General features: G+C 34.2%; 1 protein-coding gene and 1 non-coding gene across 2 annotated transcripts in view; one reads left to right on the top strand and one right to left on the bottom strand.

Annotated features, from left to right (window-relative positions):
- LOC118190391 (LHFPL tetraspan subfamily member 6 protein-like) overlaps positions 1-25,582 on the top strand; it is a 513,573-nt gene that overhangs the window by 406,212 nt on the left and 81,779 nt on the right. The gene's annotated exons all lie outside the window — the stretch shown is intronic.
- TRNAA-GGC (transfer RNA alanine (anticodon GGC)) lies at positions 15,181-15,252 on the bottom strand. The gene has a single exon. It is a non-coding gene; the product is annotated as a tRNA-Ala (tRNA).

The following is a 25,582-nucleotide window of genomic DNA, read 5'->3' as shown; positions in this document are numbered from 1 at the left end:
AAAAATAAGATTTTTAGTAATTTCCGCAGATTTTTCTCCGTAAATAACTCTTGTAGCGAAAAGAACTTTTTAGAATGCCTTCAATCATGCCACAGTAATTTTATTGACCGAAAGGCATAATAAACATTTATGCGTAGGCAGTATAATTTTCTAGGTTTTTGTAAAATCTGAACTTCGGCTATTAGACGAAATTCGTAGAAATTGGAACTCTTATAGGATGTATACGTATATGTTTAAACTTTAATAATCTGTTAACAAGGTACATAATTTGTATAAGAAATGCACTCTTCTCCGATGTATTCATCCACTCCGAAACTGGAGCTATTATCCTTGATGGATTTTTCTGACTTATTGACGTCTTTGCAGCGTTTTCCTTCCTCGGGCAAGCCAGTGTGCTATGACCTCTACGACTAGCACTCTCGCAAATGAAATATAAATGGATTAGCACAGTACCCTTTAACTTTCGCTTTACGAGTTTCATCCATATTTTTCAATATAAATTGAAAAACTCATTAAAAATGCATGCCATCGTCGTAGATTTCTTGCGAGATCAACTCTTTATTTCGTTCGGATACGATTACAACTCATTATTTTTTTCGGATACGATTACAACTCGTTCGGATACGATGTGTTCCATATTGAAAAAAACGTCGCCTTCGATGTGACAGCGAAATCGTCTAAAGAAAGCCGCTTCGTTTTAGCTTCGCTCTGATTAGTCGACGCTTATCCCAAACTCGGTGTAAAGTTGAAATCTTGGAACCCTATGCCACGAGCCCTAAACCAGATTCTGCAACAGCAGTGGCTGGTTGCCTTTGGCGACGGAGCTCGGCTTTTACCGCTTATGCCCTTTACGCCCTCGTCTGAACGGGGCCTTATCCTCGTGGGGTTCCCTGTTAAATGCCCAGCGGGGCCATGCGTTGAGATGGTCCTGACCAATACCAAACATTCACCCCTAAAATGTTACCTTATAACGTCTTGTAGACTTGGGGTAGCATAAACGAATGAGGCCCGGAAGACCGTGTGAAGAATTATCCTGAAGTCCAAAGAAGTGTCTAAAGAACCCTTTATTCGGTTAACATAAGTTAACATATGGCCTTACTTGGACGTACGCAAAAGCCAACACTTCTGGCTTAACTCAAACAAGTAACGATCAGCTTATAGGCGGCTAGGCTCACGGGATAATCTAGTGCGGTGGAAGGCTCTGAGTTGTAAAAGTTGGCGTAAACAAGCTTAATGGCTAAAACACTCAGCACCACTGAAATATAATCGCTAGTAATTCAAAATAGAAACGTGGCCTTCAAGCAAACATACGCTCTAAAATCACCTTCCTTAACTTTCCCTTAAATAGTACTTCCTGTCTCATTTGAATACACGCGCGCTAATTTATTAACATTCTGGCTAGAAAGCGTGGGTTAAAATTAGAATCAAAGTAAAGTTGCTTTTAAAATAAAAATTAACTGTTAGATAAATTAAACGAATCTCCACAACCTTAAAGCTATGATGCGACTTATTGCCTATCGCTTAAATTGATAGTGAAAGCACACACGCTAAGAAAGTAAAATGTTAACTTTGTTTTATTCCGTTACATAGTTTATATAAATAAAATGTAAAGTAAAAAGTTTCTTTCACCTTTCACCATATTGTTTGGAACTATATTTCATCTGGGTCTAATACTAGTGTTTCTGCTCAAAGCTATAATACACTTATGTCAAGCAACCGAAATCGAACTAGAAACTCACTTACCAATTTGAGCTAAAGTCCGACAATAATCTTACTTAAGCAGCGGCTTTCTGGTGTAAGGAAAGATCAGCGTCAGAAACAACAAACAAGCATCTCTATCTGTTAGAAAAGTCATGCAGTTAGCATTCTTCTTCTCGATTTAAAGTTTGCCGCTTGCCAATCAAATCTGCCTAAACCTTTGAACTGAGCGAGTACGTGACGAAACGAGACATAAAAGAAAGGTGTAAAATAAACTTAGACTATTAACTAAACTCAAATGAAATGTCACAAAACAATGTATTAAACAAAAGATGTATTTTGCGTAAAATATTTTACTGAATTATGCGAAATAACACTGAAACTTTAGCAGAATCAAAGATTGTAAATAACATTTGACAAGAATTCTGCTGGAATGTGTGCAATAATTTAGAAATTCGACTAGTCAATTAACCAAGAAATATGGCAGAATATTGCATTTGTATCCTTTTTTTGGGGGAAACTAATTAATAATTTCTAGAATTAAAATCGAAATCCTATTCAATGTTTTGCATTTCTCGCATGCAGAAAAAGTGTCTTTCCTTGAGACGTGTTTGGTAAAAAGCTGAAACTGGAATGAAAGCTACTTGACAATCTTGAAAATATTAAGAAAACTGCCTATATGAAAGTTTTACATTGCAAAACCCCCAAGCAGAAGGAAAAAAAATATAACTGCAAGTGCATTTGAGTAGTCTGAAATCTTCCGAACTGAATATCATAAGCTTGAAAATTATAGATGTTTTTTAGATCCCTTGAGTGTAAACATGATCAATTTATCTAAAAAATAAAAATAAGAAAGAACTTTTTAAGCCAGTAGTTACTATGCATTGCCTTTTTTCCCTCCGGAAAATTTATCCGGCTTCAAATCCGCTCCGAGAAAGTGATTCGTCGCTATTCAAAATCTACTCTCACTAGGAACGTGCCAGGTAGAAAAAGATACGAAAATTCAATTTTCCATTCGTCTTGTATTCCTTACTCGAAGCCTCGAAAATGCTTAGGAGTCTGGAATTTCTATCATTGAGAAATCTTTTCTACCTTTTCGAACCTTGAAAAAGCAGCAGCTTTTCCTTTCCTCGTGAAAGTTTTCCTCTTAAGCACGTGACCAACTAGAGCACTTATTCTCCGGAAAACTCGTAAACTTCTACGTAATTTCGCTGTTGAACTCTCACCATTCTAGGGAGTGCGTTTTCCCTAAACGTAGTTGCTTGAACTGGATGGTACCTCTCGTAAAATGAAGATTGAAATTTCCTCTTTTGCGATGCGATGGAGCTCTCTTAAAGGTAGATACCATCAATATTGTTATATCCGTTTCTTTCTTCTGTATTAATACTTTACCTGGTTTTAAGGTAAGTCAAATAATCGTGAAAATATCTGAATTCGGTAGAAGAACGTTGAATTCTATAGCGTAACTAGTTTTGCGATTATTTGTCTCAATATGCACATTTAGTACGAGTGGAGTAAATGTAAAACGCGTTTGGTTATTATGCACACGAAAGGTGCCAAAGGTTATTTATTTGTAAAAATAAGAGTAACTTTTTATATAGTCACTTCAGAGAAAATGTTGCAATTAGTAAAATACTCTTTAAGCATTAATGAGTTGAAATTTTCCATACACTCACTTCCAAAATTCGTGCGTATACGAGGACACCTCGGAAATTTTGAGATACACGTAGGTTTTTGAAGTTATACTGATGGAATTTTAGGAGTGTTTATAATAGTCTTCTGCAGCATCAATGCACTTCTGTAGGCGAATTTTCCAATGGTTAAATACCTCAAGTCATTCATTTCTTGGAATGAATTAAAAAAATGCATTTGTAGGCTCATCGATTTCATCTTTGGAATGAAAACGATGTTCGCGAGGTTTTTTAGATTACAAAATAGCCAAGCCACACATAGCTAGATCGGATGAACAGGGTGGATGTTCTATCACTTTGATGTGTTTTTGTAGAAAACAATCTACTGTCGACCTGGCGTAATGAGGTGCATTGTCATGGTAGAGCATGAGTCCTCTAACATTCATTTCTTGAAAAATTTCTGGAAGATACTTAGTGTTGTACCGGTTAGCTGTGACTGTCTTCTGTCCTTCCAGCTTGATGGCTTTGACCAGTCGTGTACTTGTGAAGAAAATAGTGTGCATTACTTTTTTTCATGGCATGTTTTCTTTTCACTACTGTGGGCGTGCAGTCATTTTCAAAGACGAATAATTTACTTTCTTAAAGTGTTGGTTCGTAAAAAAAAAAAAAAAAAAAAAAAAAAAAAAAAAAAAAAAAAACTGAAATGTTTCAGATTTTAAATTACGTCCAAAGGGGCGTTTTTTAACATTTTGTGTGTTACCTTTCTTTATTAAATATCATGTTCCTCGCGCTTAAACCATAAGATCCAGTGCAACAGCAATATCGCAAAATAGTTTTAAAACGAGCCTATCTTTAGAATTTCCGATACAGAGACTCACGCGCTGGAGATAAAAATGTTTTTTCTGCACAACGTTGCCATTGCTCGCTTTGAAATCCTTGAGTTTGTTAATCAAAAATTCGTCAAAGTTTTAAAAAATAGGAAATCGATCATAAAACAAATTTCAAATTTCAAATTTGGTCTTCCACGTGCTCATATTCGTTGGAGGATTACGTTATTCAAAATTCGATGACTCTATGTACCGTTATTTTATGACAATGTGAGAAATATACATACATTTACGCAGATTTTCATTATTTAATTTCTTCAAATATAATGCAGGACTCTAACATTTTGTGGCAACAGTTTGAAAAGTGAACCGACATTTATGAGTTCGACGCAAAATGCCAAAACGAAACTAATAGTCCTTCGGGATTCAAATCCCTTTGGACTAAAAAAAAAAAAAAAAAATGGTTTCATCTGTAAGTAATTTAAAGGTTAGTTTTTTACTGATTTTTTTTCACGCTCCTCTTTTTGGTGCTTAGTTAAATGATGGGGAATCCAACATCAAGCTAATTTTTTTCATATACAAATCTTTAGGAATATTTAGAATCTTTAAGATCCAATCTTAAGTTCCTTCGATATCGTTTGGCAGATGCAGCGGATCATCATTGATTAACATTTTCCGCATGGCAGACACATTATCCTGGATTACTGCTGACAACGGCCTTCTTGTCTGTTCTTCATCCTGAAGCGAGTTGCGACCTCTATGAAATTCTTCAAACTATTTGAATACAGTAGCACGAAATGGACCTTCATTTCCAAATGCTAACTAAAGACGTTGAACGCATTCTTCGTTATTTAACTTCACGTTAAAATCATAGCGCGATAAAGTTCTCGCGCCAACTCCATTTTTCCTTCTGCCTAAAATTTATTCTACGCTAAACTACTTGCGATTGGCCAATAAAAACACTCTGCTAGGCTAATGTACTTCATATTTTCAAATCTAACCGTTAACTTTTTCTACTACTTATAGTCTGCTCGCATCTCAAAAATTTCAGATTAACCTACATATTTGTGAATAAATTTATTAACTTCTTCAACGTTTACCCCAAGTTTGTCATCGATTTAGGTTCAAGACGAGAAGAAAAAGTTTTAGAATTGAATTTATTAGATTTGGATTATAAGAAAACATTCGAGATCTTTCTGCCTAAGCAAAAGAATGCCTTTATTTAGGACATTTCAAGAGAAATTAGCTCATAGTATATAGAGAAAACCAAGAAAACTCCCAAGCAGTCAGTCTGCTCTTCGTAATTGTACCCCGGGTCGAACTGCAAGTGTTCAGCGATTTTGCCGTTCTGCAGCTGGCGAGACAGAATAACTTCAGAAAAGAAAATGCTACTTTAAGCAATTAATGATTTTAGCTCTTGTTCGTTCTTTGAATCTGTGAACTAAGTATGTCTTTGTGAATTTTGCTTCTAAAAAATGAAATTTTTATTAATAACTAATTAAAGCATAATGTGTTCGTAACAAATTAGTAATCATGGGAAGCATTAAAAAAATGAAACAGCCACCTGGCCCATCCACCCACCTGATAAGAGGTTTTTAGAAAATAAATCGTGTACGTAACCTTTTTGAATACCCTTTTTATATAAACTTTGAACTTTTATGCTTCATTAAAAGGCACTGGTAAACTCCTCTAGTTTGATTCCTGACATCTTCTGATTACTAAATTAAGTTTGATTGTTATGTTTTTTAAACTAACAATTGTTTAATTAATTAATTATCTTTTTAAAGATGTATTTGTTTTATTTTTTAGACTACGAATATTCTTAATTGTAAAAAAAAAAAAAAACTAATTTTTCTTTGACGTTGACTTTTGCCGTTTTTTAGTGTTCAAATTATTGCACAGCTCTTGCATTTTTATATTTAAATAATTTAATCGTTTAATGTTTTAATTTTTTAATGAAAATAAAATATATCTTAAATATTTACAATATGGGCAAAGATGTTCACATTTTGAAGAAATGACAATTTAGGAGTATTTCACACACACACACACACCCCACCCCCCCTATAAAAAGAAAAGGAAAAAGAAAAAAAATATATATTGGTCGCTGAATGCGATTTTCAGATCGATTAGGATACAATCAAATTAATTGAAACTCACATTATATGACCAATTAAAGATAGAGCGAATGAAGTTCCTTAGGAAATATATTTAAATAAATAATTTATTTTAATTCGAAGAATTTTCTCCCTCTTGTGTTGCGAAGAAACTGCCACCGCTTCAATTGATTTCTAATTTGAATTAATCAAGGTATGCTGATATAAATTAATTTGTACATGAATTCTGTTTTATTTTAAAAAGTGGATTTTTTGTAAAACTCCTGCATTTCTCTTAAAGCACTAAAACTCATTAAACATAAAATGCCCCAGGAGATTACTGTTAGTTAGAATAAAAGTGTAAACAATGCATGCAGGAGTTTCAAAGAGTTAAATTAATTCAATCATGCGATTGCAAAGCTGAAGCTTTAAATTAAAATAATTTTGCGCATATTGAAAATGTTTTTATGTGTGTAATTGAATTAATGGCGTTTAATATTCCATTGCCTGCGTCTCGAAGCAAGTAAAATGGCATCTTTGAGATAATGGATCTGTTGTTAATGTTCTTTGTCGTTTGTTCTTTTTGGGTAATTTCAATAAAAATGCATATGAGAGAAGAAAAGAAAGTGTATTCTATAGCAGCCCGTATTCAGGGTATGGTCCGCTTCGTTCGCTTTGTTCAGTATGGTAGTTAGCATTGCCGCATGCCAATTTATTAAGCTTGGGTTCAAATCCTTGACAAAGCTTGGCAAATTTGTTCTCTAATTTATAAGGTAGCAAGTGCACTGATGCCTTATAGGTTCAAAAATTCATCTTAAAATTTCATCTGTATATAAACGTTAAACTTTTTTTCATTGAAGATAAGGTAAATATTATTTTAAAAATGCGAAATGGATGTATCCAGATCGATATCTTCCGAAAAAACAGTTTATCGAAATCTAGAGCTGGTGGCATGTCCAAAAATCGAGACTTGATAATTTATATAAGGTATTTCTCCCGCCTTCTTGGCATGTATTCGGGGTGTGGTGGTCTGCACGCTGGGTGCGTATTCCAGAGGTCCGTGGTTCGATTCCCGGCGAAGGCATTGCATATTTTCACTATTTCTGCTTCCAAAAAATACCTAATGTTTCTGCAACTGGAACAATTGAATTTCAATGATTATTGAGGCAGAACAATGGTCTATAAAGTTGGAACTCCGTTAGAAGTTTTTCTTACCTTACAGGTTTTCGATATAGTTCACAGATTACACAATATTTCTGTTCTTTCAATCGCTATTAAACTTTTATATTGCTTTCAGAGAAAAATAATTGATATGAAAATAACGGAGGGAAACTAAAGAAAAAATGTAGTAACATCATCCAAAAGTTTATTAAATCTTCAACCACCAAGTGTAACTTACATAAATCGTATTGGGGCCGAGCGGTAAAGTCGCTGAACACTGGTAGGTCGGTCTAAGATTCGAATCCGGGGAACGGGATGGCTGCATGAGCGTTTTCGTGGTTTTACCCCAATGTGTAACGTGTGTACGAGCCAGTTTCTCGTAGAACGTCCTCTACGAAGGCGAAGACATCCCTCCTTTTAGGCAGATAGCCCTCGAGGCTTTGCCGTAGTCACATAAAAACAAAAAAAAAAAAAAAAAAAAGAAAACCAAACCATAAATCGTATTTATCGACCTGTGACAGTATGATAAATATCTCACATGTGACATTATAATAATATAGATAAGTCATTGACACTGTCACATTATTTCTTAGATATGACTTTGTCACATTGTCCCGTTCCTGTTTTTGTGGAGTAAATGGTTAACGTATTGTAATATCTGTATTCGGAATGCCGGTAAGGACATAGTTGACTCCAAAAATCTAATTTCCTCAGCAGCGCTCTCAAAGTAAAAATATTTTTTCTATATGTACTAAAACTATAACACTTGGTGGAGTTATTTACATTTTCGAATTTAAAATCCTGTAAACTTTCTATTCATTTTTAACAAAACATGTATTTTAAAACTTGCGAAAACAAGGAGGAAATGAATTCACTGGTGGGAACCGCAGGGAATAAAAAATGAATTGATGAATATTAAATAAAATGCAAGCTACAGATTTTTAATTTCCGTGTGCCTAATAAACTATTGTAACTCTAATGCAATATTATAATGTTGTAAATTATGTCTCTAGTGTGCACTATTAATCAAATTTATAGTCCTGTTTTTTATTCCTTATGTCTTCGTGTACTCATTTCATTTATTTTAAGAATATATTAATTGCTATGAAAAGTAAAGATTTTCAAATTCAAGATTTCTTTATTTTTTGTAGTAAAGTATTTTACATATTTTGAACTGTTTCTTTTTTAAACTAGATTACTAAGTTAAAACGGAGGGGATGTTTTCTAATAGTGTAAAAAAACCTGAAGATAAAAGAAAAAAAAATCAAATGTCAAAGAAAATTTTTAAAAAAATTGAAAAATGTATTCTGTTATTATGGGATTTGAGTAAATTTATCGTAAAAACTATTATGTTACATACTGAGAATTGCAGCAGCGAAATATAAAATAGATTATGCATGCGCTGAGGAACTGATTACATACGATATTAACATAAATATATTCCCGCAAGCTATGTAATGTCATTATAATAAACTTTGCAAGAAATCTTAACAGATAAAATTTCCATCGAAATTCCCAATGCGCTAAGATGCCAATTATTGGAAACATCTAGTACTAGGATTGTAAGGAAACTAAAATAAACAGAAAAGAGCTTCGTATTTTATAGTTCCAAGTTTAATATTTAACGTGTCTTTAGTTATTTAGCCGGTATTTTCAAATTCAGCTTCATATGAGAATAGTATTGCTGATTTTTTTCATTTATTTGCGTTCTGAATTCAGCTGTTACGAAATTTTATTTTGGAAAAAACTAAAATATAGATAAAAGTAGTTACATTTACTTTCTACAAAAGGTAAAATTGACAGCTTTGAATTTACAATAAAATCCCCCTTAATCGAAACTAGAGGGGAAAAAAGGAGCATTAAAACACAGAAGACGCATGTGGATGAATTTTTACGTGGCAGAATTATAAGCCACCTGGAATGTGGCCGTACTCAGATGGAAGTATGAGAGGAACTTGGAATAGCACAAACAGCCATGTCTAGGCTTTGGCCACGAATCCAAAATAATGAAAATGTAAGCAGGCGTTACAGTACAGGTCGCCCTCGATTTACAACGCTGAATGACAACATGTGTTTGGGAGCAACTGCCAAAAGAAGCAGATGGAGCACAGCATCAGACTTCTCTCTTCAGCTATCTTCAGCGACAGGTACGACAGTTTCAAGGAAAACCGTGTACAGACGTTTGGAACAGATTGTTGTATATGCTCGCAGGGCTGTCCGTTCACAGCAACTTACTGACGCCAGCGGATAGTCTGGAGTAGAGAACATGCAATGTGAACATCGTCGCAGTGCGCTTGTGTGATGTTTCCAGATGAGTCCAGGGTTAGCTTTCACTCTGATACACGTCAGACTTCCATATGGAGAACTGCATGTACCCGTTACCACCAAGACAAAATCATTGAACGACACCGTTACGGTGGTACAGGATTGCTCGTTTGGGGTGAATTATACTGGGCTCCAGAACAGATCTTCATGTTCAGATCTGAACCATGACAGGCCAAATTTATCGAGACATCATTCTGGAGCAATATGTACGTTTGTTTAGGGGTGCCATGGGCGCAAAATTTATGTTTGTGGATCAAAACTCCCGTCCTCACCATGGAAACGCTGCAAAGGAATGCCTTCAATCTGAGGATATCATCCTTATGGAATGGCCAGCATTGACTTGAATCCAATAGAGCAAGTGTGAGACATTCTTGGCCGGCTATTCTTGTTGACGTTACGTCTTCTTCATGCATGTAAAGTATCGTACACATATGCAAATGTATTGTAATGTATACTTTTGCCTAGCAATATAACATATATTTATTACCATTTTTAATTACCGAATATACAAAAGTGTTCATATATGACTATTAGATGTTTCGCTCAATGATGCCAGCGATACATTGAGACCCTGGATATTTCGACTGTCACGTACTACGTATAATGTAGTGGGAATTCGATCTTGAGAGATATATATGGTCCTGAGAACGTGACGAATAACCAATACCTTTAAAAGTATAAATACGCTGAAAGATGCTTTGCAGAAGAAGAGCTGTTAAATAATTAGCGAAGGAAAGGATGTCGAGCTTACAAATTTTGACAAGGCCTTTATAGACAGTATGAAGAACAATGTGTGCCATATATAGGCAAATAGGATGAGATCTAATGGAATGTCACTCTGATAGTATCAATTTTATCATCGTAATTTGATAAGGAATCTGAACTCAGGGAAAGTTCAGATGGTGGTATAGACGGAGCTGCTTGGCCGTATAGCTGCCACTGTCATAGATTTAAGGCATAAAATTGCTTACCTTCGTTCACACCTGAAGAACAGGATTTAAACCTTAGTCAATCAGGCAAGGTAATGCCTGAATTGGTAAGTTGCGCGTGCCTGAATGTGCTGCTGACTCAGCGAAATTTTTTAATCGGTTGTGGTTAATTAGCCACAACCGTGGCTGCTTCAGCCTGATTGGTCGGTTCTTGTACCAGGTGGCATAAACAGTTAAAATATTTAGACAAAATAAATTCTATATCAGTTTCCGTGACTAGGAATAGCTATTTGCCTAGCAACGGTCTTCATCTTGCACTAGCTGTAACTACAAAGCCCTCATATGAACGCTATCTCACACAACCAAACATCTTCTTTGAAGATGAGACAAAATGGCGTTAGAACTTGTAAAATTCATTTCGATTTAGGAGGGTTGCTTTTAATAATGCTATACTTAAGGCAAGGCCTTGAACCATTATTTTTATCAATCATTTAATTCATCGCGAATGTAGATATTTGAATTTCCGTGACTGACTCGCAGATTGCGTTATTGTTAACCAAACACTTCAGGGTTTGAGAAATCACACTTTTCCACTAAGAACATTATTTCTCCTTTCCTATTATTACATTATACAGAGTGTATCAGAACAGCGGTGACAAACTTTCAGGAGAGATAGAGTACACCTAGACGAAGGGAAATCACTTAGCAATGCATGGTCGGAAACGCTTTCTTGGCGCGGCAGTGATGACACAAAAAGGAACAAAAAGCAAGGACACAAACAATGAGAGAAAACATGCTTTATTGTGCTTAGTACAGCAGAAACCCCCAAATAGGAACAAAAGCATACAACCGTCTTCATTAAAGAAGGTGTTCGAAATTACGAATCCAGATCGTGACGCAGTCCTCACTTCTCTGGCGCATGGAAGATCTGCATCACGAATGGAGGATCGCATGGAAGATGCATGACGCACGTTTCCTGCATCACGGTCCGGGTCGTAATTTCGGAAATTTCGGACACCTTCTTTGATGATGATCGTTGTCTCTTCGAGTTGTTTTTCTTTGTATTTGTTGTACTTCGAACAATAAACGCGTTTTCTCACCCCGTTCTTGTTCTTTTCTTGACCTTTGTGCCGTCACTACCGCGCCATGAAAGCGTTTCCTACCGTGCTGTATTACTACGTGATTTCCTATCGTCTAGGTGTACTCAGTCTCTCCTGAAAGTTTGTCACCGCTGTACTGATACACCCTGTATATTGTCCTTCAAGTCGGTAAACAAATTGTATTTTCAGAATTTGCCAGCCTGTCAGCTGATTTTCCGAATAGCATGTTGTCGATTGAAGAACGTAGTAGCAGTAGATTTTCCAAAAATAGCAGCGAGAAAGTTTTTCGGAAGGCGTCAAACATAAAGGATATTTGAAAGAATTTGCATATCGCTAAAGATAGTGGAAATAACATGAAAAGGTCACGAGTTTTTATATCATATTGTAAATAGAATTATTTAATAAATATACTAGAAATTAAACATTAATTTCACAATAATTTTCTTGCTCATAATCATGCTTTATTTACTTAAATATTTTCTTGATTTGTACCGAAAAAGTATTATTCTTCCAACTTCCGATAGCAGGTCACTTCTTTTTCCCCCCTCCTTGATTGAAAGTAGGATTTCTTAACAATGTTTTAAGTGCACTTTGATTTCGTTCGAATTTATTTTTGTCAAGTTATAAAGTTAATTTCTCCTTCCTTTCCACATGCCTTCTTGGTGTAACTGGAAGCACAACCGGTGTTCGGAATTCGAACTCCGGAAGGTTCGGGGTTCGAATTTTGGCGAGGACACTGCGCTCGACTAATAAGGTGGGGATGATAATTCGTCAGGATTTGGCGACTGGATCTTCTCATTCCCAATCGCCCTTTAAAAGGGGGAGTATATAAGATATTTTCTCCCTCCTTTCCGCCTGCCTCTGTGGTGTAACTGAAAGCACACTCGACGCGTATTCGAGTGGTCCGGAGTTCGTAACACGGCGAGGTCAATGCACATTTTTCCCGTCTTCTGCACTGATAAACCTAATAACTCTACAAGGTCTATTTCCACATTAACAGATTACTATATATTGACGCGCTCAAACTATTGCAGCACTGGAAAAGCACAGATCGCAGAACATTTCACTGAAAGTACCGAGGTAAAATCTTTTAAGTCTTATAGTATGGTGTCTCCAGACTTTGAGAGGTGTAAAAATCTGTAAAACTGCTTAACGAAACCAAAATGATAGTTAGGTAATTACTCGTAGCCTTTATTTGCTTTGCGTTTGTAATGCTATTCAATCGAATCGAGAAACATAATTACTACATTAATATTTTGACTTGTAGAAAACAGAGTGCTTTTAAAAATCTTTAAACAATTTCCGAAGACGGAATAGTTATAAGACGGTTACTAAGGCTGCACAGCATCTATCTTTGAAGTTAAGATTATATGTTCCAGAGTGGGTAGCGAAGAAATACCGTACGATATCGATGAAAATGAAAATTAATCTCCTACACTATAATGTTGATGAAATTAATATGAAGAACAATAATCGATGAGTGTTTATTTTTGTCTTTTCTTTTAGTAAATCATTAGAAACAGAATCTGGCATTAGCAGTTATGTTATTCAAGTTCAAATTGCGAATTATTCTAACCTACAAAGCTACTTTTTGGGGTCATTACCGTTTGTTTTATTGATTGCGAGCAGCAGATTGTAGTTGGTCTGTAAATACTCTTAAGTACAGCATTTTGTATTATTCTTTTAAGAGATTTATAATATTCAAATTCTCTGTTTTTCGCTTTACATTTTAAATTACTGGCTAACGTGAGTATTAATGTTGATATTTGTGTGAATTTACTGTACTTCAGTGTGAATACTCTCAATGCTACGTACGTAACCGTATTTTCAATAAACGCGGATTACGGATTAATAAGAAGTTTCATTCTATTTTTACATTGGTAAAGCTATATCGTTATTTTTAGTTAATAACTTTGTTTTTAAATTTTTATCGTATTACTTTGCAAGTGAGCTATTTTTCCAAAGTTAACGGTATTTAATGCCAAATTACTTATTTATTGCCGTATTATTTATCACCTTTACTACGATCAACTCTCACACAGGTGCAGTTCAGTAAAACTTTCCCCTCCTGGAGCGTTACAACTGAAAATAAGATTTGTAACTCCCGGAAGCGTAATGGCAAACCGTACAGTTGATCAATGTTAAACGGATTTTACGTACTGCGCAGGCTCAGAAGAGAATTTGGCGCTATTACGACTTTGGCACAATTCTAAAAGAAAATAAATGCGGTGTATGGTTAATATTCTGTTATCTGAGCGTAAAACGGTTCGAAGTTTTAAAACTTGTTACTCAGTAAGTTGCTTCATTAATTAGAGTGTAAATATCGATTGTAAACTACGCAAATTTTCGTTTAAGAAGGATTACAAAACAGGAAACATTACAAGATATACTTAGCTGAATGTATATTGATTATATTTCTGAGGAAAAAAAGCAACTGATTATTTACTATACATTCCATTTGTTCCACTTTAACAAATTTAATAAATCCAGTTTAAATTACTGAAGTTTAGTCAAAGAAATTATTATCATGGTTATGACCAAAATAAACCGCAATGAAATGAAAAAGAAGCAACAACTAAGCGCAAACAAATTTCCGTAGTACTGCAATTGTAAACAGTCTATAAGACCTACATGACGAACAGGCTTGTATAGGGTTGCTTATGTTTAGTCGCCAGTATTTTCTCCCATGCCAACGGTACGACACTGAGCATGCGCAGTAAGCAAAATTCGTTAACATTGATCAAATCACTGTGCGGTTTGCCATTACGCCTCCTGGAATCGGTAAACTTATCGACAGTAAAGTTAGTAATTAAATTACTTATGTTGATTTAACACAATTACTACAAAAACATTTCTCTGAAACGAGACAGCCAGTTGTTCCTGTCTTTGACTCACTAATTAAATCACTTAACTAATTCGAACAACAAAGGAAATTATCGCAAGCAAACGCAGATTGATACTAAATATTTTGAGGCAACACAATGGGCTTTCACTCTACTAGATATGAGTCTAACTCTACTAATATGATGTAGATATCTTAACTAGCTATTAAATTCTCTTTTACAAGCTGTTTGCTTGCTTAACGCTTTAACGCAGACTGTCACGTTGTAGAGACAGTAGGTTAATTTTTGGAAGCCAGAGAGATGAAAAATTAGCAACCGCCTTCGCAGGGAATCGAACCACGGACCTCTGGAATACCGGCCCAGCGTGCAGAACCACTACACCACGAAGGATGCTAGGAAAGTGGAAGAAACACCTTATATACTCCCGCTTTTAAAGGGCGACTACGGTTTTAGGGAACCTAGTCGCCAAATCCTGGGTGTGGAGAATCATCATCCACAACCCTTTTAGTTCGGGCGCCACTGTAGAGACATTAGGTATTTTGGAAGCTAGAGAGATGAAAAATTAGCAACCGCCTTCGCCGGGAATCGAACCACGGACCTCTGGAATGCCGGCCCAGCGTGCTACCGTTACACCACGAAGGCACGCTAGGGAAGTGGGAGAAACACTTTATAACGTATACTTGCCAGCAAGAAACGCACTCATTTCCCGTCCGACACGCTATCAGAGCGTTTTCTCGTTCAATCCCGGCAGTCACACATTTGTAGCAGTGCCCTGGAACATTTTAAGAACTATAACGTTTGGCACAAGATGCCATTGTATGTCCATACGGTTTCAGATACATATAGATTTGACCTTTTAATCAAAATGAGTATAACATGACTCACATAGACGTGGTTTTTTATTATATAAACATAAGGGGAAAGGAATGTTTCCGAATGGCATGCTTTATGACGGCTCTTTAAACTATCATATATATTGCAATTAGCTTTTAAATATATTTTTCCTTTACTTTACATGAAAATATATAAAAAAATTCGCTCCTATGAAGAAATAATTTTCGGAAGCGCTATTCAAATTATACCAAAGTTTTAATTCATAAAATGCATTAATAAACTTTTAAATTAATGAAAAGTACAAGAATGTCTGTGTACAAAAAATAAAATACTCCACGTGAATTGGAAGATAGACACTTAGTGAGCTATGCTCTGACAAAATGTCCATATGAGAATCAGTAGCTCTAACCCTTTAGGAAACTAATCATCACTCTCATTCATATCACTGGCTCATTTATCATTCGTTTGATCAAAAACAAAAAATCCTCCAAAAACGGCAAATGAATTATTACGAGTGCAAGGACTGTAACATAGAAATGTATGTAGATCGATGTTTTGAAATGTTTCACACGAAAAAAGAATTTTAAGTAACAGACTTATTTTTCAGATATAGAATGTTAAAAATCATTAAATGGTAAGTAAATAATGAAAATGTATAAAATATATATTTAAACGAGAAATAACGTAAGTAAATAAAGTATCTATAAAAATATAATATAAAGCGTATGCCGTTTAAATACTGTACAGAACATTATTAAACAACGCGTTGATATTTCGGTAATTTCATGGATTTAGGCCTAATAGCAAAAAATCCTCCGTTCCAGAACAGACACTGGCGAAAGGGACTGCCGGCCTCAGCGATAAACGCGTGTTTGCGCTTCCCGTCGCGAAAATGTTAACGCTGTGGTCTGAATGAATGGCTGTGACGCGAGACAAAGAGAAAATAGGATCCTGTTGGACTTCTTAGCGAGGTTTGCTTGTATCTTGATTTTGTTCCGATTCAGTGAAGTTAATTTGGTTGATCTTTACATTATGGTAACTTGGCGTTTTTTTGGCGAAAATTTGGCGACCAACTCTCCTACAGCAACCCTCTATTTTTTTTCCCCGCCGCCATTTTGTCTTCACGAAGTAAAGACATGTTTCTTTTCTTTTTATCTACTGAACACTTCTTCCAACAATCTACTAGCCGAATTACACTTATGCTAGAAATTTTATCTAACAAAACTGCTTAATCATGACAAATATTCACTGCAAAATTGGGAAAAAGTGCACAATACCATACTCCTTACGCGCTTTTCAAAATAACACATACACATAAACCATGTACACGCCGACTTATTTTTACTTAAAAAAAATATCCCAGAATTGCACAAAAATGGCATTGCGCACACTCTTCACTATATCCATGTACACTGCTTTTTTCTCATAAATTACAAAAATTTCACGAAAATACATGACAATTTTCTCAATCTTTAAACCCGGTAAAAAGAACATATATGAAATTACCTGATCGCGAAAAAGTATTTACCCTTTCCAAATATGAACATTTCCACATATAAAATAAATAAAATATCCAAAAACTTTTACCTCTAAATCATCTATTACATTATACACGTCACCAACGAATTCATACCGCAACCATTACGAATACTTAGTGTCAGATATTTAAATTATTTCCATGCACGTTTATTTCAACTAAAACGTATACCAAATTCCTACAAACATAAAATTCACAAAATAACTATCATTTAATTAAAATATAATTGAATTCAAAAACACTACTTAAAATATAAATGAGCACATACATTAAATTAATACATACATAAATACCCATTTCGAATTCACTTTAGTTACGGCCATGGGATCCAAAAATTCACGCACACTGTTTCACACAACACAGAATAAAGCCAAATACAAAATTTCCAGATTTTTTCCCGATTTTTCCCCTTTTCCGATTAAAGAACCGTAATTCGTCCATTAATATCACATGACATATCCCATGATCTCTCATTTCCCTCACACAAAATAATGCGTAATCGGAACTGAGTACTGCTGACATTATTACCAAAATCCCAGGTAGTAACCTTTATCGTCTCCAAAATGTCGCCAAACTACCAGTTACCATATTGTAAAGATCAACTGTTAATTTCAATATGAGCAGCATATTGCTTACAGTGACCCACTCTAAATATCTTGCCGCACATGAAAGGCATAGTCAGTAGAACATTGTACAGCAAATACCAAGGAATAAGAACTAGTACGTTACTAATTTTAATTGGCATTAGTCTTCTTTTATTCTCTATTTAATTTGGGTGCTTTCCCTTTCTGTTCTAAAAATAGTAGCTGTTTGTAACATATCAATCCAAAGTGCGTCATTTAAAAATTAATCCGTATAATGTTTTCATCAATGCAGATGACTTTTACCCAATCCCCGAATAAGATTTCAATTCCTTACCGAAATTTTCTCTTAAACGAAGTATCCATGTTGGATAAGAGGCATTTTCTACTTTGATGTTCTCTAGGTAACACGCGTCGCCGCTAGTTTCTCTGTAACATCCATTGTCTGAAGACGGGCTGAACTTTCATAAATTGTGAAGTGCATATTATACCCATAATGTTGTGCGAATCAGGTTGTGCGTCTTCAGAATTAGCTTCATCCAATAATAAAACTATGGTAAATTTACGGCCACATCTGCCTACAAGTGTCACTCTCCATCTAATAATGCAATGAAAACCTCTCCAAGTTACATCTAGGCTATCAACCGTCTGCTCAATCTATTATATACGTAAAATAAAATATATGTAGCTATGTAAACCATCTCCAATTTATTACAGCCATCTGCTCAATCTATTATATACGTAAAATAAAATATATATAATTATGAAGTAAATGTAATTATGATATAATACGTAAGATAAAAAATATGTAATTATAAAGTACCCAAATTTAAAAGAGGAATTAAAGGGCTATTGCTAATGTAATGTATGTTTCATAGTTACATAACAGATATGTATACAATCAAAATTAAAAGCAAATTCAAAATGAGAGCAATTTCAAGAAACGTATCCGAATACACCAAAGCAGAAGAAGATCAAAACAAAGCAAACAACCACTTCATAAAAACAAATTATAAATTAAAAATTCGGGTTTGGAGGTGGATATGTTCTGTCGTAGGACTACCTATGCTCAAATTTTTTTGGTTGTAGGTGCTGCTATCCTTCCGTAGCGCAACGGACAAATTTACATGTAGAGCCTTCATTATTTAAAATATGAGGTGAATTATTCCTAAATAAAGATTATTTCTGTCTACGAGCTGTCTGTTATTAAAAAAAAGTACCATTTGTATCACGTTGTTTCTTTTGCACCAATATCTAAAAAATATACCTTAATGTAAATTACCGTTTTGAAATAGAAATTACTATTTCTACATCATTGAAATGCTGTTGTCATGTTATCGCAAATTGTTGGAAATTAGCAGCGATTTTCTAAACTATGTATTCAGTCGTTTAATATATACATATATTCATGAACTGGTTTCATGACACATTTAAAGATACTGCCTTTTTACTTCCTTGTACGAAGAAATGGAAGTATTGTAATCATGAAAAAATGCTGGTATCATATTTCAAAGAAAATATCCATTTTGACCGCTACCGAATACAATTTAACGATGTTTTTGCATGACATCTGTACGTAAGGACAGAATGAAGGACTCTTTTTTTACCCCAATCAGGATTATAAAATTGATTTAAAATGGGTTCAGAAGAGATTTTTTTTCGCGGCGTCTGTACGTAGTAGCCTCAGAACGTTGAAATTTTGTATATAGTGCTGATATAACATGTAGTTGTGCACCTCCCTTTTCGGTTGCAGTCGGCCGCATCAAACGTAATTTAATAGTCCGTGCAAGTACGTCATGTGGTGTCCGCATCATATTGTTTATTTCTTGACGTACGAAAAATGAAATTAAATCTTCATAACGTTTTAACTATGTAAACTGCATTTAACTGCACCCTGATTGTTAAAAATGAAAGATTTTGCATTCATTTTTCGAAACCTCTTGGAAATTAACAGGATAGGCAACCCGAAATAAATTATTTATATATCGTCATCTTATAATTCTGTACCATCTTTATTTATTGACTGCTGCTTTCTGAATTATTCATTCCGAACTGGTGCGCAAGAATCATTTTGGTCAAGAGATTCTTTATCCCAAACGAGGCAGAAGTAGTGGATGAGATCCCCGGGTCTTCTGACGCGATATTCGATACACTCCTTTCTGTTTATGCAGCCATCGAGAAAGAAAAATGCAAAGAAAAAAAAAGAAGAAGCTTCGAGAGAAAGAGATAAAAGAAGGTAGCACGAAGAATCTGGATCGGATAATCAGACCGGCTGTAATGCGAAAGAAATCGCACCTTCTCCTCTCTTCCAACAGCGAATGTCCGAACAGTGGAAGAAATTCGTAAGAAACGAAGATTCTACTACTGCATCGCTCCTCCAATCAATACGCGTGCACACACATTAGGCTACTCTCTTCTGTTCGACATTCCAGTGGATCGAATGCAAATCTAGACTGGTAAATGACGGTTCTTGTGTAGGTGTCCATTTGCATTGTAGATTATTGTATGGCGTTGTATTTTTAATGGTCAGAGAGAAACATAATTGATTTTACCAAAGCAGAACTATAATTCAAGATGTGCAATTGCTTGTTTTTCTTGTGAAATTAAAGTATAAAAAGTGTTTATTTGAAACATGATTCTATTTTTATCATCATTACGCGAAGCCTAAAACTAAATAATTTTATATTAAGACATTTTATCATTTATTTGTTAAATTTATATTGGAAGGAAACTGTTTATTGAGATATACTTCAAGACTATTTATGGATCTTCCTTATGGAATATCTTCATTGTAATCAACTGAATAAAAGTCGTCTGATTGGCAAACCTATTTTAAACACTCCAAAATTTCGGGATCATTTTTATGTGTAAAAGCATCTGAAATTTAGGATAAAAAATCCCTGTTTCCTTTCTGGAACAGTATATAAACTTGTGGCAACTCTCAAAGTGAATTCTAAAATATGTGCAGAATTGTTTTAAATAAATCTTTTTAAATTAGTGTATCTTTGCCGTAACAATTTCTCTGAACTTTAAATTCTGATCTGATTCTTGAATTAATAAATGGGTTTCTGGAATTGAAATTAAAGCCATATTTCAATGACATTTCTAAATCATAACTATTTAAAATTTCTATTTTACATATTTTTTAGTTCTTTAGAAAAACACACAGCCAATAATTTACGCAGATATTTGGAAAGATAAGAGTGTTAATTTTCTAAGTAACAGCATGTTACATTGAACTCAAAACTTAATATTTCTATATTTTAATGTTATTCTTTATAACTTGTTATTTCTATGTTCTACAATTTAATTATTTTAATTTTTGTGTTTCCCGCTCTTTGTTTTAACATGTAATTACGTGTCCAAAACGTTATTTATAATTTACTGTTTATTAAATCAACCATTTTCCGTGTATTTGTCTCATTTTACGTTTGCTACACATTTGGAAATTTTTACTATGTCTTGCTCAGGTATATAACCGTATTTCAGCAATATCCTTGCTTTTTTTATAATTTTAGTAACTTTTTGCGATGTCTTCTGACTGGATAAATAATCGAGATTTATCTAATGCGTAAGCAAAACTGCTATGAGAGTTTTTCATTTGTACAGTTTCTTTTCGAAAACAATTAAAATTAATTTATTTTCTTTCAGAAACATTCAAGGCCTTTAACTTAAAAGCAAAATTAATATAAGTTAGAGTATTATATTTGTCGTAAGTGTTGAGCATTTATTTTCTGGACGCGTTTCTGGGGGAAGGTAAAATATCTCCATGAACCTGTATTTAATATTTTTTATAACGTTGTTATTTGGAGACTGTACATGGTTTCTTTGACTACGAAAACTGCATTGCTGGCTGAATTCATTAATGTGATTTAGAATTTTCTTTTTTGAGGTGCAGCAAATTCTGAAAACATTGAATGATCTCATTTTTTTCTTAAGGCCTTCTCTTCTTACTTAGAAATATAAAAGTCTGTGTATATGATTGAGTTCTAGAATATGCTTGATATCGAAACAGAAAAATAAAAAATTTTAAAAGTTGAGATTTTAAGTATTTTGAAAAGGATATTAAATATTTTCTATTCTGCTTTACTTCATTCATATATTTAACTGTTCCAAGCAGAAGTCGGAAGTATTCTTCATTCTGTCTTTGAAATTTGTGTTTTCAAAATGGTTTTCGTACATTTTTCAGTGTTTTAAATGTCATAAAACATACGATAGAAATATTTTCTTATTACAGATATATTGTTATATTGTTATATTTATTAACTAACACATTATCCGTCCTTTAAATTTAAAGAATAGCTTTTCTATCTAATTCTTGATATACGGTCAACTTCTGACTTTCCGAATAATACTGGGTTCACGGTTAACTCAAAATCATGCAGGATCCGGTTATTCTATCCCCGATTAATCCACAGCTTAACCACATATGTAAATCTTTATTTATTAATTATAAATGTATGCTTTACATTGACAGGAGATTTGATATGGAAAGATGGAAAACCAGTGTCGCTAGCACCCGTCACAAGCCAGTTATGCATGTGGTAATTTTTATGGCACCTCCTGCATAAAACTCATAAAAACAAAAGGATCGATAAGATTCCGAATCCTTGTCCTCCTTTCGCGGTCCGTATTCGCACAGGAAAGCAACAGTTTTTATCCTTTTATTCTAAGCAAGATTTCAGTCCTGGTTGAGCCCGCCTCAAGACACCCTTGTTAACCTTTTAACTTATGTATTTCTTTAGGAATACATAAGTCCCCAACCAAATAATATGGATCAAGGGTCCCCAACCTTTTTGTCTCTAAGAGCACTTTCTAGAATATATGTTCAACAGGGGAGGACACTATTTACTTTTCCAAGGTGAATTTATAGTTAATAATACATGCACATAAAAAAAGGAGCTCGGTCGCATTTCGCTTTGTGCTGCTATCTGTGTTAAATCAATTTCTATTTTATTAAAAATGAGAAGATCTTTCACAAAAAGAAGTTAATTGAAAATTAAAACACTTTTATTGTGATCGCGCAGCGGCAGGCACACGTTGAAAGATCGGCGGGAGCCATTGTGCCCGCGGGCATAGGGTTGAGAACCCCTGCTCCAGATCAACTTTCAGTGTTAATCTAGTATTTATTTATATATCATACTTTGAAAAATATTCGCAATTTAAATATTCTTTTGTCGATTATAAAATGATCTATTCACCCTAATGAATCGTTACTGAATCTCTGAGAGATTCGCTTGCACATTTTGCTGTTGAGAATACCAACTTAATCTTTAGATGAAGCATTCATCGTTACTTTGCTGTCGTTGCAGAACAACTCTCATAAGTACTAATTCAGAGATTAGAAAACAGAAATTTTGCAGTCTTATAAATCAGATCATTGTTCAACTGGTTTGTAAAATTGTTGAGTTGGCATTTACTTATCATTTCATTCTTTTCAGTTTTTGAATGTTGAAAATGATCTTTCTCTTAGAATGCCTAATCTGGATGAAAATTTTCCAAAGCATTTTCTTTTAAATTTCCGAATGCATAATATATCTTGTTATGTATTTTTATGAGTTTATAATGCTTTTGTCATTTTATTTATCGTCATTTATTGAGGGAATCTGTTGTACTATGTATAAAGAGGTAATTGTATACATGCGGAGGTAATTGAAAGTCTCGGACTTAGCTCTTTCTGGAGCACATTTTACTTTTGATACTGTAAGGATCTTAAGTTTTACTAACGTTTATTTTATTTTAAATCTTTACTATCACTTCTTATTTTCTACTTCCGGCCAGAATTATAAGCGTTAAGGTTTTTATGCAAAGTTTGTCTGGCGAACGCCAAGTATTTAAGTTGTGGCTTTTTGCCAAGCGAGAGAGAGGAAGCAGTTGAGTCAAAGCAGGCCGCTTACTTTAGACGTTACGCAGTTGCTGTTTGCCTTCCAGGCCAGAGGTTTTAATCCTCTTGATAAATTTTAAAACGTATTGTAGTGTTCACAGTTCTCTGTACTACATACGCTTCCTGTTAATATAAGGCCAATCTTCCACGTTTATTATTCTAAAGTTAAATTAGAGTTTAGTTTTATTTTTATACTTTTACGTTAGACCCCAAGTAGCGGGTCAGTGTATTCCGAAGTACGGAAGTTATTGTATGTAGAGAAAAATAAAGGGTTTTGTATACCCTTCGTGTGTATCCTGTCTACTTACCACAATTAGTGAACATAGCTTTAGTAAGCTCTCTGTTCCGAGTCAGGTCCTTGTATGTTCCCGAAGAAGGTAAGAAGGAACATTGAACCTGATAATACGACTTAAGTTTTCCAGCTCTAGACTATAGTATATATGCTGGACTGTGATGATATATTTTTATGGATAAATGCAACGAAATGACCCCTGATGAGCTTGATTGGAAAGAACACTGTTGTTGAATCCTTCTGTGTCAATCATCTTGTTTTTCCATGAGTACTCATTCAAACATAGATTTTGAATATTGATCGTAAAACTGCAACAGAGTGCTTTCGAAACCATTCGTGTGGCATTATAAACGATTGATGTAATTTAAAATAATGATGTGTAATTTACATGCCCCATTTGCAATATTCACTTTTAGTACATAAATTTCAATAAAAATTATATTTTGTACTTATTCTATCTATTACTTGGCAAAAGGTTAAGAGGACTCATACACCTTAAACCCCTCATGATCTTCGAATATGTGACTGTTGCAAGAATTGGGATATTTTATTTATTTTAAAAGCAATTACTACCAACTTTTTACAGCTGACTACATAATATAGCTGCTTTGGAAACTAATAACCAGAAAGTTTGTGTAGTCACAAATATTTTTGTAATGTAATCATCTTTGTGACAAAATATTTCGCCATGTTTCCATCTTGAGCGCAGGATATTTTAAAAATGGCTAATGGTACATACTTGAAATTGGATGGAATTCTTTATATGCGCACTATTTTTTAACTGAACCAACAATCTGATGAATATTTTAATGTTGAAAAATTTTATGGACGAAAACATTACAAATTTTGTTAATAAAATACATTTTATAAACTCAACTCAAAATAAAATAAAAATTCAAAATGAAATTTTTAGAATTTTAGGTTCACAATAGTTTCCAAATGTTATAAAAGCTATATATTAAATATGGAATTAAATTATGAAGCAGAATGTTTTAAACTGTGCGCGCAAGTTGGAAACATGACGAAAAATGTTGTCACAAAGCGGATTAAATTATAAAAATATTTGTGGCAACACAAACTTTTTGATTACTATTTCAGAAAGCAGCTATATTATGTAGTCAGCTGTAAAAAGTTGGTAGTAATTGCTTTTAAAATAAATAATTTATCCCAATTCTTGCAACAGTCACCTATTCGAACATCTTACGGGTTTTAAGGTGTATGAGTCCCCTTAAGCTGCTGTATGTTTGATTATATCCTTGATCAACAGGTATGTTTATGAAAGGGAATTAAGTATACGGTTCCACAATGTTGTAACATTCATTTTTCCAGTAATTCTTTTAACATAATAAATCCTTTGGAAACGTTTTGCCTATGCTTCACAGGCAGGAATGAGTAACTGTGATCTACAGAAGACTTTTCTGATAATGAAATGCTTTTGTTTCTTGACTAAAAGAGATCCATGTCAGTTTCTTTCAAAATACTTGGACTTTTTTTGTGAAACAGTATTAGGTCTAAGTTTAGATTTTACTCAATTTTTAAATGTAATTCTATAAGCAAAATTATTTCTCCTCGAAGCAAAATATTGTTGCATATATACGGGATCGTTATGGATTGAATGCACACAGAATCGATGATAGCTTGATAAAATTTATTTTACCAAAGGGAACAATTTACGTTTCCATAATTTTCTACAAAAATACTCCTACAGCTCTTCTCCGTTTTACTGAGTGCAATTAGTCGTTACACTTCAAGCTAAGAACATACAACGCAATGCAAAACGCATCTAAAAGGTGAAGTTCACAGGTGACAGGTGAATGCAGGGCCCGGACACCCGGACGGCTTAA

The sequence above is a fragment of the Stegodyphus dumicola genome, chromosome 4 (genome assembly GCF_044657685.1).
Source record: "Stegodyphus dumicola isolate Sdum_Otavi_A_Nest chromosome 4, ASM4465768v1".
NCBI classification, from domain to species: domain Eukaryota; kingdom Metazoa; phylum Arthropoda; class Arachnida; order Araneae; family Eresidae; genus Stegodyphus; species Stegodyphus dumicola.
Note: the sequence above shows the minus strand (reverse complement) of the source record. Positions and strands in the feature narration are given on the sequence as shown.